Source organism: Ochotona curzoniae, unplaced genomic scaffold, assembly GCF_017591425.1.
Source record: "Ochotona curzoniae isolate NIBS_2020 unplaced genomic scaffold, NIBS_Ocur_1.0 contig_3432, whole genome shotgun sequence".
Classification (NCBI taxonomy): Eukaryota; Metazoa; Chordata; class Mammalia; order Lagomorpha; family Ochotonidae; genus Ochotona; species Ochotona curzoniae.
The window spans coordinates 5,206,029-5,220,871 of record NW_024465859.1 but is presented as its reverse complement, the minus strand read 5'-3'; the positions used below and the strand labels follow the sequence as shown (position 1 = coordinate 5,220,871).

At 36.7% G+C, this 14,843-nt stretch overlaps 1 protein-coding gene across 1 annotated transcript in view; it reads right to left on the bottom strand.

The window, feature by feature from the left end:
• The window catches only part of ANO3 (anoctamin 3), a 314,467-nt gene that overhangs the window by 227,516 nt on the left and 72,108 nt on the right, over positions 1-14,843 (bottom strand). The gene's annotated exons all lie outside the window — the stretch shown is intronic.

Below are 14,843 nucleotides of genomic sequence, written 5' to 3'. Positions count from 1 at the left end.
CATTCCACAGCTTCCCGTTCATTTCTTCTTTTTCCCCTCTCCATCAAGTTCCAGAGTGTCCCTTTCCCCCCTAATTTCCCTGTTTATGCTCTGCAATTTTGTTTTTGTTTCCCTCTCTCCACTAATATATTAAATGTCAACAATAATCTCTTCATTACCAAAGCCGAGAGTGAATTCTTTGTCTTCGTTATGTTTCAGGCATTAAGGGCTTTTGACATAATTGTTCACACCTTCCCCCTTGATTCATTATTCTCACTTGTTTTTGGGGGGCAGCACACTGTGTTGGCTGTTTTCCTTCCATGCCATCTGCTCGTTCTCAGTGTCTTGTATGAAAATCCTTCGTCACTCAATTTACCAACTTTGGAAATCTGTGACTCAGTTCAGGAATACCTCTGTATTTTTATTCCCTAAATTTGGTCATCTCATGCTAGTTCATGGTGGTAAAAGTTGCTCATTTGTTTGTCTCTGGTACAAATACATCTCTCTAAGTCCAGCAATTTATACGACATAGCTGTCTGATCTAAATCAATATTCCCAGATAGGTCTTCTCATATTGTACCCCAGACCAAATTACCTAGTTTCCTCATTTCAAGTGATAGGGAAAAAGAATAAGCTTTTTTGACTCCTTTTTCTTATTGCTAATATTTATTTCACTTTCAATGTATTCCCAGTATCTATTTATGACTGCTCACCGTCTCCACTATTGCAACTATATTAACTGGTCCCTCTTGTTTAATCATTTCCCGATGTGATGGTAGATTTGGGTTTAAGAAGAAACATGAGCCAGATTATTGAAAACTGAAATTCAAATGATATTACTATTTTGCTTGAAGCGTTTCAGGAGAAATTTCCATTTCATGCAGAATAAAAAGCACTTGCCTTTAAAACTTATTTGAAAACATGAGATCACTAAAATATTTGTGGACTTTTTTGGGTAAAGTATGGATAGATATTAAATTTTCTGCACAAATCATCTGGTTATCATTTTTATAAACTTAAAATATTATTGTAGTCATTACTAATCCTGACATAATTTTACATGACAATACAGACATTATTAAGACACTTTTACAGAAATGTTTTCCGATGTTCCTTGCCATGAAAGGGATTTAGTAGAATATATTCCTTGTTGTTCTCCTCAGTTTGGAGAAACATCCATACCATGTGATTGGTTAGTCTGGAAAAAAGGTTGGTAGGAGTTCTCAATATGGCAATTTCTTCTTCCTTCTCCGTCTTGATCTATTCTCCCTGTCTACTGTCATGAAGTATGGGGGTCTTCCTTTGTGTGGGGAACTTTGAATTTCCTGTGTATATTTGTAACTAGTTGGGCTAATTCCAGATTTACAATAAACAGAGGAAATTGAATAAAGTCATCTGCCTATATGCCTATGTACGATTCACCAAGCTTTCATTATTGTGGACTTTCTGATCTAATTCTGTTAGTTCTTAGTACTCTATTTTTCAGGTGTTTAGAAAATAGGTAAAGATGAAAAAAGTATTATTTACTGAGTCTGGTAAAAACTTCAACATGTCCAAAAAGTTAGACTTGCTTGTAAGCACCCCAATTCTGCAGGCAAATTTTAAAGCAGCAGGAGGTATTGGCTGATTTTCTAGTGTTAAAAAGCCTTGAATTGTGTTTCTCGTTGTTGTTGTTTGTTTATGGACATATTATATCACCCTGAGTCATGCAGTGATTATCAGTCTCCATTATCTCAGCTTCATAATTATATGAATAATTATTCCCTCATTGCCTTAATGCGGAGTGTGTGTGTGTGTGTGTGTGTGTGTGTGTGCGCGTGCGCGCACATGAAGGGAGGGAGGGAAATAAAATTGTTACAGATGTATATTGGAATTACTGACTCTGTTTGGGCCTATCATCCACTGACATCATGATAGAAGCCAAAAAGAAAAAAAAGTTATTTATAAAAAATTGAGTTGTAGAAAGTGGTTTTTCAGGAAGTGAATGATCAGTCTATTTTGAAGCAAAAGCAAAATAAATTATGTTCTTGTGAAATTGATGTTGATTATTGAAGAAAAAAAAAGAGGGGAAATCTATCCAAAATGTCTGTAGTAGCTTATGTGGGTGTGGGTGGAATAAGAATCCATGATTCAAACGTCCCTCTGTGTATGTTGTGCATTATTCACAATTCTTATGGCATCTAAGAGGATTATTGTTGATTGTTATATAAGCCTATAAATGTTTGTGTTAGAATAGTGACACTCACTGGTTATTCTGGATATTGACAGCAGCATCTGCTACTAAAAATCACTCCTTAACAAACCAGAATGTAAATATCATATGTTCTCTTTGACATAAGGCAACATTCATGCAAAATACAAAACAATTTTATATACATATACATATATTTGTAAACATGGATTCCCGTAGATTACCTGTATGAGGGAGAAAGGACACTGGGAAGTGAAGATACATTGCAGTATGCATCTTTTCCTCCAAATAAAAGGAGAAATCCCAGTGAAAAAAATATATCTTGACAATATGGTACTAAATTTTCTATCATTGCCTATGCCTACAATGTCATGATACACTCAAACTGCAGAAAGCTGGGCCTGTGACTGGCTGTAGGACTATTCTACTGTAATAATATGGGGGGAAACAGGATGGGGTTGATGGAGACATAAAAGAGAGAGGAATCCTTCCTTTTACCTACAAAACTGTATCATGGTAAATAATAACAATAAAAACACATAAAACAGTTATTCTCATAAATGTCAGCAAGTTAAAAGGGGGATGAAGAATAAAATATTGAAATACTAGGAGTTTAAAAGAAATTTGCACATAAACACATACATAATGTGAGGTGAAACTGGGTATGTTTGGGTAAAAGAGAGGACAAAAGCATCCAGCAATTACCATCTAAATGATAGGGAGTAAATCATAAATTGACACCTGAAGTATGCCTTACACATATTTGAATAGATACAATTGGAATGGACTGTCTTAGTTGTGGCACCTGTTTCTAGAGCTGACCTTGTGCATTTATTTTGAAAGATTTATTTATTTTTAATTGCAAAGGCAGATTTACAGAGAAAAAGAGAGACAAAGATCTTCCGTTTGCTGGTTCAAGCAGGTTGTTGGATGGGAAGTAGAGTCTCCCAAGGACATTAGCTGCACAAGCAAATTGTTTGGATATCATTTTAATGAACCTAGAATATTATTGTAGTCATTACAAATCCTGACATAATTTTACATGACAATACAGACATTATTAAGACACTTTTACAGAAATGTTTTCCGATGTTCCTTGCCATGAAAGGGATTTAGTAGAATATATTCCTTGTTGTTCTCCTCAGTTTGGAGAAACATCCATACTATGTGATTGGTTAGACTGGAAACAGGTTTCTAACTCTCAGTATGGCAATTTCAGTACAGCAATCCCATATGGGAAGCCGGTGCTTGTAGGTAATTAGCCAATTGAACCATCACACCATCCCCCAACCATGTGCATTTTGAACAACTGTTAGAGTAGCATTATAAAATAATTCCCCAGGATTTCTACAAATTCAAAATTTTATAGCTTTAATTTATTAACATTCAGGCGCTCAGAACATACCAAACTTTGTTTTTTGGAATATAATAAAGTTTCCCAGAGTAAAAATTTGACTCCTTTACTGTTATATAAATTATCAAAATCTTTTCTTTTTTAATTGTTAAGGCATCTGAGTTTTGGAAATATGTGTGCTTTTAAAATAATTGTTTAAAAATTATTTTTACTCTTATTTGATGGGAAGATTCAGAGAAAGAGAGACAGAAAAATAGACATCTTGTATTCATTAGTTCACTCCACAAATGGACACAATGGCCAGATTTGAGTCTATCAAAGCCAGGAACCAGGTGCTTCTTGCAGGTCTATTATATGAGTGCAGTAACCCAAGGAGTTGAACCATCTTGTGCTTTGCCAGTCCATAAACAGGGAGCTGTATGCCAAGTGGAACAGCCTAGACAAGAACTGGCACCCATATGGGATGCCGGCATTAGTAGGCACAGAAATAGCTTGCTGAGCCACAGCTTCAGCACTGCGTTTTCCAAATCAAAGCATTTGCCAGTATTCATAGATAATAGATGCTCATGGCAATAAAATCTACTAGAAGCACCTGCAGCTTCATGTCTGTAGGATGATTTCCTGTGACATAAAACAAAACAGTTAAGAATTTTTCTCCTTTCTCCTGACTTTTTCTCCTTTCACACCAAATCTCAGTAAACAATTGAAACTGGTAATAAAATTATTTTCAAATTTATGGGGAAAATCAATGCATGACACTAGTGGGACCCTAGCCTCATATCACATTATCTCACTCTGCCCTTGTTAAACTAAGAATCTCATGATTTCAAATCCAATGACATAAACATGAGGATTAATATTAGGTACACTTCAAGCATTAAGCAGATTAATTAGTGTAGGTCTAGTACCAAGATTTTAATAGGCTCATATTCTTTGTATGATGGGAATAGTTTTAAGTATAAATCAGTGTATGAAGGATCACTTACCAATGGGGTGGGTCAAGGGGGGAAATCTCTGAGCCTATGGAACTGTATCATGAAACATGAACATTTCTTAAAAATCACTTATTAATACAAGACAAAAAAAAAACCTTTCTAGCCAACCCCAATGTATTCTAAAGAATATTAAAGCATTTTTGCTTTTTTTTTTCTTTTCTTTTTTTGTTTAAAGAGTCACAAACACTTGGGTAATTAGCAGCAGTGATGGCAACTATGTCCGAGTGTGATCGATCAATCACTCCCCTTCTAGAGAAAGTTAATTCTATAATGTGAGAGCAAGGCAGAGATAATCCCATAAAAATGTTGTAGAAACATGCGTGGAGGAATTTGAAGCAATGTTTTCTTTTTCAGGATCTGTTTTCTAAGATTTATTTTTCAACAATATCATCTGCAAAAACAAAATCCAGAGATATATTCAAAGGCATGCTAGAAAATTTATTCTGATTTAACATTTGTGAGAAATATGAAATGCCCTATTTTGTGTCTTGGATTTTTATGCAAATAAATACATTCTAAATGACTTTCCAAAGAAGTACTGGGAAGATAGTAGAAAAGGTATGAGTATTGGGTCATATGTTTTTTCATTCTTATTACTCATATCTAATGGATTTTCTTGGAGAAAAAAAGTATGAATTATATATGAATAAAATCATCAGGTGAATTATTATCATTATTATTATTATTACAAAATCTAGAATAATAATTCAAATTCCTAAGTCAACATGATTATAGTTTAACTACTTTGAAAAGAATAGGTTAATTAATTAGTTCGCCAGTAATGTTAGTGAGCTAATGATGAGAGATAGTTAATGTGGTTTGTGAATGAAAATTATCAACATTTTAGGTGACTAATTTCTTAAATCTATTAAGTTTGTTGCTTATGCAGTGCCCAAGCTAAATCCTATGCCTCCTTTTACAGTCTGCACTTACCACATTTTCTGCAGCAAACAATTAATAACAAATGTTTGCAAGGTGATTATCTATTTGCTTCTTCTCGTTCATAACTTTTAATTAAGGAATCCAAAATGTCTGTTACTGCTACTTTAAACCATATTTTGAAATTTAGCAGCTTTTTTTTTAGATATTAGGCTAACAAAAAAAACACAAGATTATATCTCTTTTTTTAAAAAAACTGGCTGCAAACTACAAGGTGATTGGACATCTGTAATTGAAACTCTACTTCTTCCATCGCACCAGTGTGTGTCTTGGCTATATTACATAACTCCACAGAACTTAATTTATTCAGTGGAAAAACGTTAAGCAACTCCATTTTTCACATTTTTGCTGTAAAGATCAGGAGACACTCAGCATAAAACAGTCACTTTATAAACAGTAGTCTACATACTAAATAACCATGTATTATGCCAGACACAGCACTAGTAAATTAGTACACTTGAAACTACAGGAATGAATAAAGCATGATTCTGCTTTCCATAAATGTGCAACCTCCTGGAAGGACACCTAAGGAGAAGCTGTGACAGGCATAGAAGCTGAAACCCTTTGGGTCATTGGAACTACTGTCATCAGAGTTTGGTGCCTATTCAAACAATCCTGTTTCCTGGAACCTTCTGGAACCTCCCTTCAGCAACTGGTTCACTTTACTTTGACATCATGTGCTAAAAACTACAAGTTGACTACATACAATGCTATATTGGAACAGAACTATTAGGCTTCTCAGGGGAGTAGATTTACATCCCAAGGTCCCTGAATTAAAAGTTCTGTCAGATTTCTTCTCTTAGTGCAGTAACAGAGAATGAATTGAAAGGGATATAGTTTTCGTGTTTGTCAGAAGTTGGTTCTACTGTAGCATTTGATTTGAAAGTTACTTTCTTTCAATTCTGTTGACATTTTAATGGACCATTTACGCACCACCCAAAGTTTTTGTCCTCTTGAGCAAGAGTTCTGCAAGAAATACTAGTCTGAAGTGGGCTTTGTGGCAAAGTAGAGTGAGCCTGTGCTATCCAATGTGGGATTGAGTCATGTCTCCATGTCCGATACAGCCTTCTGTTAATGAAACTGAAAGGAAATGGGTAAATGAGTGACGGCTGGAATGTTTGCATTGCTGTCACCTACTCAGGAGACCTAACTGGAGTTATTGGATCGTGGCTTCTGTCTGCTCCAACCCCAGCTAGTGCAGGTATTTGAGGGAAAAGGGATACAAAATCTCTCTTTCTTGTTTTATTTTCCTCCTTCCACACCCCCCCCCTCCTTGTCATTCCTTCAGATAGCCTTCAGTAGATCAATCAGGAAACATTTTATATAAAAAAGGAATACCAGGTGGGCATAAAAACTGCCCAAGAGGAAGTCAGACATAGAGAAATGCATAACATGCATATATAGAAAGACACACACACACTGCTCGCACATTGTCTAACTGTTACAGTCACTGTGTGCTGTGAATGTACACCTCTATTTTTTTTTTTTTACAATTTTCTGCTAGATTTCAGATAATCTTCAATACATTACTTCATAATTTGTTACCTTTCCCAACACCACTTCTCTAAGTAAACTTTAGGTCTCCTTTGTGGTAAAATACTACGTGGCTTTACCGGATACTTTAATTCATTTCCCTCATGCTGTATTGAATCCAATATTGGTGTGGATAATTTATTGGGGCAGAAGAACAATTCTATCTCTTTTGTTCTGGCATTATCTATGTTATTGATTAACCACTGTCATGTAGCCTTCTGTCCTTTTAATTTTCAGACTATGAGAAAAAAGGTTGCTATCACATTCTAGAACTTTCATGTCAGTGATGTGAGTTATTCCACATCACTGTGCTTCAGTACACTGCTCTTTAAAACAGCAGCACTTACAGGACCCATTTGGGTAATGGATCTGTGGGTAGCACCTGACAGGAAGGATGTAGATGATGATAATGATGCTTTTTTGAGGACAGATCCTATTCTCTAAAACGTTGGAATATCACCAAGAGTTTGCATTTATTCATAACTACCGAAAAGGAGGAAGGAATTATATGGAACAATGGAACATAGTAAGAAAGAGCAGGATATTGTCATTTTCTGCTACATGCCTCACTATTTTTATTAATCTGTGTTACAATACAAGATGTGTTAATGTTCATCTGTTAGTGCCTTTAGCATGTCTCCAAAACCAAGAAATTGAGATTTGGTATACAATTATAAAATCATTAGTGTTATCACATTATATATGTTGGTTGAAAATTGATATTTATATCACTCAAATGTGGCATGTTCTACTACAGATTTACTTCACATTCCAACTATGTTTATTGACAATTTTGTTCATCTAATATCAATTTGTCTTGTAACTAAACAAACAGCAAGATATAAGCCAGTAAAGACAGATCTTAGAATAGAGAGTTTGTGCCATATATCAGTGGGAAATGCACACTCTGACCTATTGTGGAAGAAAAGAAAGAGAAGAGAAATAGAACAAAGATAATATAACGCTGGAATTTAATCTACTTCCCTTGGGGAAGGGGGACTTTAACAGCGGAGTGAGAGAAATGCCTGTAAAGATGCGAAAATGTTGACAACTTTGTTACTGATATTCCTATGCAGGAACGCACTGAGAATTCTAGGTATCCGTTAGGAATGTCCACAATATGCCTGCTTTTAAAACGCTTGAAGTTAATTGCTAAGAAAGCAATAGGTAAAGGCAGGAAGACCTGGCAGTCAGGTTCAATATTTCTCTTTAATTCTAAGCAGTGTTTCTCAAGCATAATCATGCATAAGAATTATTATGTATTTTATCAATATAAAAAGCCAAACGTATAAATATAACACTTTGTTTTTAAGCTTTGTGTGGCCCATTGATGATTTGTTTGTTTTACCAAGATTAGAGAATGTCTATGTAACGTTTTGTTGATAAGTAACTCAGAGAAAAAGCATGAAACCACTAGAGGTTCCTAGGATATTTTTTTCCAAAGTTTTATTCACTTTTGTAGGAAAGGTGGGTTTACACAGAAAGAGAGAGACAGAAAGATCTTCCATCCTCTGGTGGACTCCCCAAGTTGCTGCAAAAGCTGGAGCTGAGCCAATCAGAAGCCAGGAGCTTACTCTGGATCTCCCATATGGGTGCAGCGTCCCAAAACCTTGGACCACCCTCTACTGCTTTCCCAGGCCACAAGCAGGTTCCCAGGATATTTAAACATCGGATGGAAAGCTATGGATCAACTCCCCAAAAACTTCGCAAAAACAATCATATATAAAATTCTTAAATATAATCTTAAGGAATTTGGAAACTATTTCAAGCCTAATCATGTATGCTAAGTTAAAATAAATATTGCTTGAAGTATTTCATTGTAGGAGTGAACACAATATTCTTGGAATTCAGAGCTATACCATAGTCTTTACTCTAGAATTCTTGGTATCAACATTAATATGAAATAAAAAGTGAGTTATCATTTACAAACAAATGAAATGAATTTATCTTTATTATGCTCCTTGTATTGTTATTAAGTTCTTCATTCACATCACTAAGAAAATTTATTCCTATCAGATCACATTTTAAAATAGGACTATATATCACTAGAGTGAATTTCTTTCTAATTGATGTACAACTTCCCACTAGATGTTCAGCTGATATTTTTAAAATGTTATGATCACTATAAATTGGGTGTAGACTTATTTAGTAGCATATATCTTCTTTGTCATAAAAACAGCAGGGCAGGTAAAATGTGTTTTGTCAATGTAGGACTTTACCTATTGCCTGAAATCACATCATAGATGGCATTTCCTGCTTGCACTTATAATTGCTTAAAATATTTTGAAGATTCTAAGTGATAATGCTTTCTGTGATTAAAATTCATGATTCACTGCAGAAACTATTGGTGTATATGAAGGATAGAAACTAATGGCTGCTTTTTCAAAAGGCATTTCCTCTGTATTACTTGTGTTTCATTTGTTTTTCTCACACGAGTAGGTGACTCACAGGGACAGTACAAATCTTTCAAAGAACCTTAAATATGAGCTACAGTTAGTTTTAGAACTAACAAGAGTGTCCGCTTCACTGTTTTGATTGGTTTAAGAGAAGGCATGTAACCAAGTTTTGGCCAATGTGGCCTGAAGGGATGTTTCAGCGGATGCTCCTATTTATTACTATTATTTTTCATTTCTGTAAACAAATGTGATATTTCCACACAGTTTGAGAATGATAGAGCTCTAGTTCACACCATAATAATTTTTAAGTAGAAATGCCTTTTCAAGATACAGTTTAAGAAATCAGAAATCTCTCTTTCCTTCCTTTTCCCTTCCTTTACTGTTTTTTCTTTTTACATATATTTATTTGACAAGCAGAGTAACAGAAAGACCAGAGGGGATGGGGAGGCATCATTTATTTGCCTGTTCATGTCCGAAATGCTTGAGCTGGGAACAACATACGGATCTTTCACATAGGTGACAGGGATCCAACCACGTGGACTATCACGCACGCTGTTTTTTCAAACACAAGAGCAGGAAGATAGATCGGTAGAAGGCAGTCAGGACCTAACTTAGCACATCAATAAAGGATGCCAACATAACAAGCAGAAGCTTAATGCACTGCATCACAAGACCGACCCCAAATATGCTCATTTCGGTAAGGACCATGGAAAAAAGAAAAATCAATCGAAAAATTGAAAAAGCAATCCTGAAATATTAAGAGACGTTGGTTACTAATGTGTACAGGGTAACCCCCATCTGCTCCTCAGGCCCCTACACTGAGGATAACATTTATGCTCATTACACCTTATTAAGAAATCTACTTAGGTGTTCTATATTATTGATCATATTCAAGTTTTGGGCTTTTATTTAGAAGCTCGGTGACGTCTCTCAAGTCATAGAGCTGGTATCTGTAACAACATGTATTCATATGTTTTAAATTTAAATCGTGTATTCTTTACTGCACTTTTTCATTTTAGAAGTTATGTTAGTTCTTCAGCTGATAAGTTTTTAAAGATGTATTTATTGGAAAGGCAGATTTTGCTGATGAGGAAATACAGAGAAAGATCTTCCTTCCACTGCTTTACTCTCCAAATGGTCACAATGGCTAGAGTTGAATCTATCAGAAGCCAGGAGCCAGGAGCTTCTTCTTGGTTTCCAACATGGGTGCAGGGTCCCAAGTCTTTGAGCTGTCCTTGACTACCTTCCCAGACCACAAGCAGGGAACTGGATGGGAAGTGGAACAGCTGGGACAGTAAGCAGTGCCATGTGGGATCCTGGAGCATGCAAGCTGAGGACTTTAGTCATTGAGCTACCGTGCTGCACCCCAGCTGACCCATTTTTAAAGAGTTATTCATTTTTATTGGAGAGGCAAATTTAAAGACAGAAAGAAAGAAGGATCTTGTGTCCACTGATTCACCCTCCACATGGCCGCAATGGCCAGAACTGAGTCTACCTGAAGCCAGGTGCTTTTTCCAGGTCTCTCACATGGGTACTGAGTCCCAAGGCTTTGGGCTGCCCTTGACTGCTTTCCCTGACCACAAGCAGGGAACTATATGGGTAATGGTGCAACCAGGACATTAATCGGCACACATATGAGATCTCAGCTCCTGCAAGGTGAGGATCTAGCCGCTGAGCCATTGTGCTGGGCCCCAACCAAGCAATTTTCTAAAATACCTGAATTTGAATGTGTATTGAATTCATATTAGGCTTGTGGAAGTGGTCTCATTCTGTAATTAGTGATTGATTTTTATTTTTGTGAATCTATTCACTTCACGTTAATGACATGCCCAGGAAACACTGAATGAATAGTGAATTTCCTTCCATCTTGAGTTTTTAAAATTACATTTAAGTTATTACAATCTTACAATGCATATTAAACATTCGGTAGTATTTACAGAATTCCTGAAAGCCTTTTAAAACAATTTCACCCTATATGGTTATATGATACAAATTTCTAAATGCTAATTTTGCTAAATGAGGGAAAATGTGTCACTAGATGAATTAATCACCTAATCACTGACTTGAATTTGATGAACAACTGAGGAAGTTGGCCTGGCACAATGGCTCAACTGGCTCATGCTAGCTTTTTGAGCATAAGGATCCCATGTGGACGCTGCTTCCTGTCCTGGATGTTATTCCTTTGATCCATCTCTCTGCTTGTGGCCTGGGAAAGCAGATTAGAGGGAGGCCCCAGTCCTTGGGACCCTATACCCGTGTGGGAAGCCAGAGCAAGCTCCTGGTCCTGGCTTCAGATCAGCTCAGTTCTGCCCATTTCGGCCACGTGGGGAGTGAACCAGGGAATGAAGTATCTTCCCATCTGTCTCTGCTTATCTGTAAATCTGCCTTTCCAATAAAATAAATAAATCTTACCAAAAAGTTGAGGAAGACAGATTTTGGAAATGTAATTTGGATTGTGTGAGTGCATTACCTCCAATGATTCAGCCTTGTGGAGTGAAACTGCTGCCTGTGAAGAGAGCAGTTGTGAGCAACTCTAAGTCGTAATATACTATGCACACACTGAATTTATTGATCCTTGTAGCCCGGGTTCCAGTGTGTTCTGGATATGTCATCAACATTAGGTGAACAGATTCACAAAAGTAAAAATCAATCACTAATTACAGAATGAGACCACTTCCACAAATCTAATACAAATTCAATATACATTCAAATTCAGGTATTTTAGAAAATTGCTTGGTTGGGGCCCAGCACAATGGCTCAGCAACTAAATCCTCACCGTGCAGGAGCTGAGATCGCACATGTGTGCCAATTCATGTGCTGGTTGCACCATTACCCATATAGCTCCCACACTGGATTGCATGGTGTGAGCCTAAAGTGATCTCACCTTCCTGATTGATGTTGCACCCCGGGAGGCAGCAGATGATAGCTCAGGTGTTCAGGTTTCCATCATCCACATGGAAACTCGACTTGATTCCATACTATAGATTCTGTTGTAAGAGTTTATACTTAGGGCCCAGTGCGATAGTGTAGCTGTTAATGTCCTCGCCTTGAACGCACCGGGATCCCATATGGATGCCGGTTCTAATCCCGGCGACCCTGCTTCCCATCCAGCTCCCTACCTGTGGCCTGGGGAAGCAGTCAAGGATGGCCCAGAGCACTGGGACCCTGCACCCATGTGGGAGACCCAGAGAGAAGTTCCTGGATCCTGGTGTGGGATCAGCAAGCACCGGCAGTTGCGGTCACTGGGGGAGTGAGTCATTGGAAAGAAGATCTTTCTCTTTGTCTCTCCTCCTCTCTGTATATCTGCCTTTTCAAAAAATAAATAAATAAATAAATAAATAACTCTTAAAAAAAAGAATTTATACTTAAACTTCCTCAATCTTAAGAACCCCAAAAGGAAAGAGGAAAATAAGTAAAAAAGTGGAGGAATTTACAAGTCCTTACTTTGTCTACAAAATGTATCTCATTAGTTTCTAGGTTTCTGGGAACAACTTTTTGTTTTATTTTTTAGTTAAGATAGAATTAAATTACAAAGAAAGGAGAGAGAGAGACAGACAGATGTGTGTGTGTGTGTGTGTGTGTGTGTGTGTGTGTGTGTGTGAAAGTTTCTGATCTTCTGTTTCCCTTCCCAAATGGCCAGTCAAGAGGCAAAAGCTGCCTCCAGGTCTCCCACATGGGCCAGTGGCTCAATCACTGAAACCATCATTCACCGCTTTCTCAGAGGTATCAGCAGAGAGTTGTATTAGAAGCAGGGCAGCTAAGACTTGAATTGGCACCCATACATAATAACAGAAATGCATGTGCTGTGTTACTTTGCTACATAAAAATATTAGTACATAGTAATATCTCATGTAATTAGTCTTGTTCAATTTAATTTTTATCATTAATATTTCAATAGCTTTACTAACTCTATTACCATCTTTTTAGAATAAAACTATTTTAAATGTGTTATAGTAGAAACATATATGAATATTAAAAACCAGCAGTTAATCAAGGTATAGACTTATTAATATTCTTAGATTTGTTAGCATTGATTTAGTCATTGGAAAGCTAAATCAGTGGATGCTCATGTCATTTATCTAATTTGAAATAGCACACGATCAATGGTAGTGTAATAATCACACATTTCCAGCCTTGCCTTCACTGTAATAAGGTTTACCCATTGTGAAAGGCAAATCCCTTAGAATTCTAACGTATTGATTGAGGTATCAATACTTGAAGAAAAACTCACAGGAAAATGCCAATGCCTGGTTCTTGAAATGTTGGAAGCATAACAACTATGAAGGGCAATAAACTCACTTGAACAACACTAGTCAGTCAGCACAGTACTTACTGCCTGGCCTGCTGCCTTCAACCACGCTTTCTGATCTCATTGCTCTTATACTTGACAAAGTGCATTAATCAATGCTGCCTCTGGGTTTCAGAAGAATTAATGTTGGCAATCCATACTTTTAGAATAAGTACAACCTCCGAAAGATTTATATTTTTCCTCCTCCACAGCTCTTCAGCCTGGTTTTTCTTCTCTTCTACCCTCCATTAATCTCTTTGAAGATATAAACTACCAAAATTTCCCCCAAATGCTCTGTTCTAGCTTATAGTATCATGCCCTAGAGTCTTTGAAAAACTTTTCACTCTACCATAAATGTCTTTGGAATGATTTATGCAGATTCACATTTCATAAATCAGGAAAGCTGTAATGTTTAATGCTGAATGTCTTTTACCCCCAGCTTTCACTGAGAACTGCCCATCCTTCCGGATCCATTACAACTTGATGCGCTTACTGCAAACAGAGAGATGCCTCCAGTGTAGTTCACTACACACTTGGATGAGGTCTGTGCTATATTTCAGAGTGACTATTATACATTTCTGAGATAAATATTTTGAAATAATTCATCAAATTTTTCTCTTGCATTATGCATGTCTAATAATATTATTCCACATTTTATTTTATTTTCTAGTTTCTAAATCAGCCAGTGAACATTACATTATAGTTTCAAGCTTAGAAAATCCTAATTATTAAAAAGGCAATTGAGGTGTCAGTGCAATGTTGTGGTGGGTTAGGCCTCTGGTGGCAGCATCGCATAACGAAATGCCTGTTTGTACCTTGGGTTCTCCACTTCCTGTCCAGCCTCCTGGTTGAGACTGGGAAAGCTGGTGAGAATATCTCAAATCTTCGGAGCCCTATAATAATTAGGAGACTCAGAAGAAGCTCCTGGTTTCATATTTGTTCACATTGGCCATTACGCTCACTTGGGGAGTAGATTAAGGGTTGCAAGAGCTTTATCTCTCTCTCCCATGCTCTCTGTAACTTTCTCTTGAGCATACAAACAGATAAACTTAAAACTTTTTCCTCCAGTGTTGCAATAAGATATCAAAGAGCTTGGGATTCCTAAGTTTTTTTTTCCTTAATCTTACACTTCCTGTTTTTAAAAGTTATTGATTTTTTGGTTGTTGTT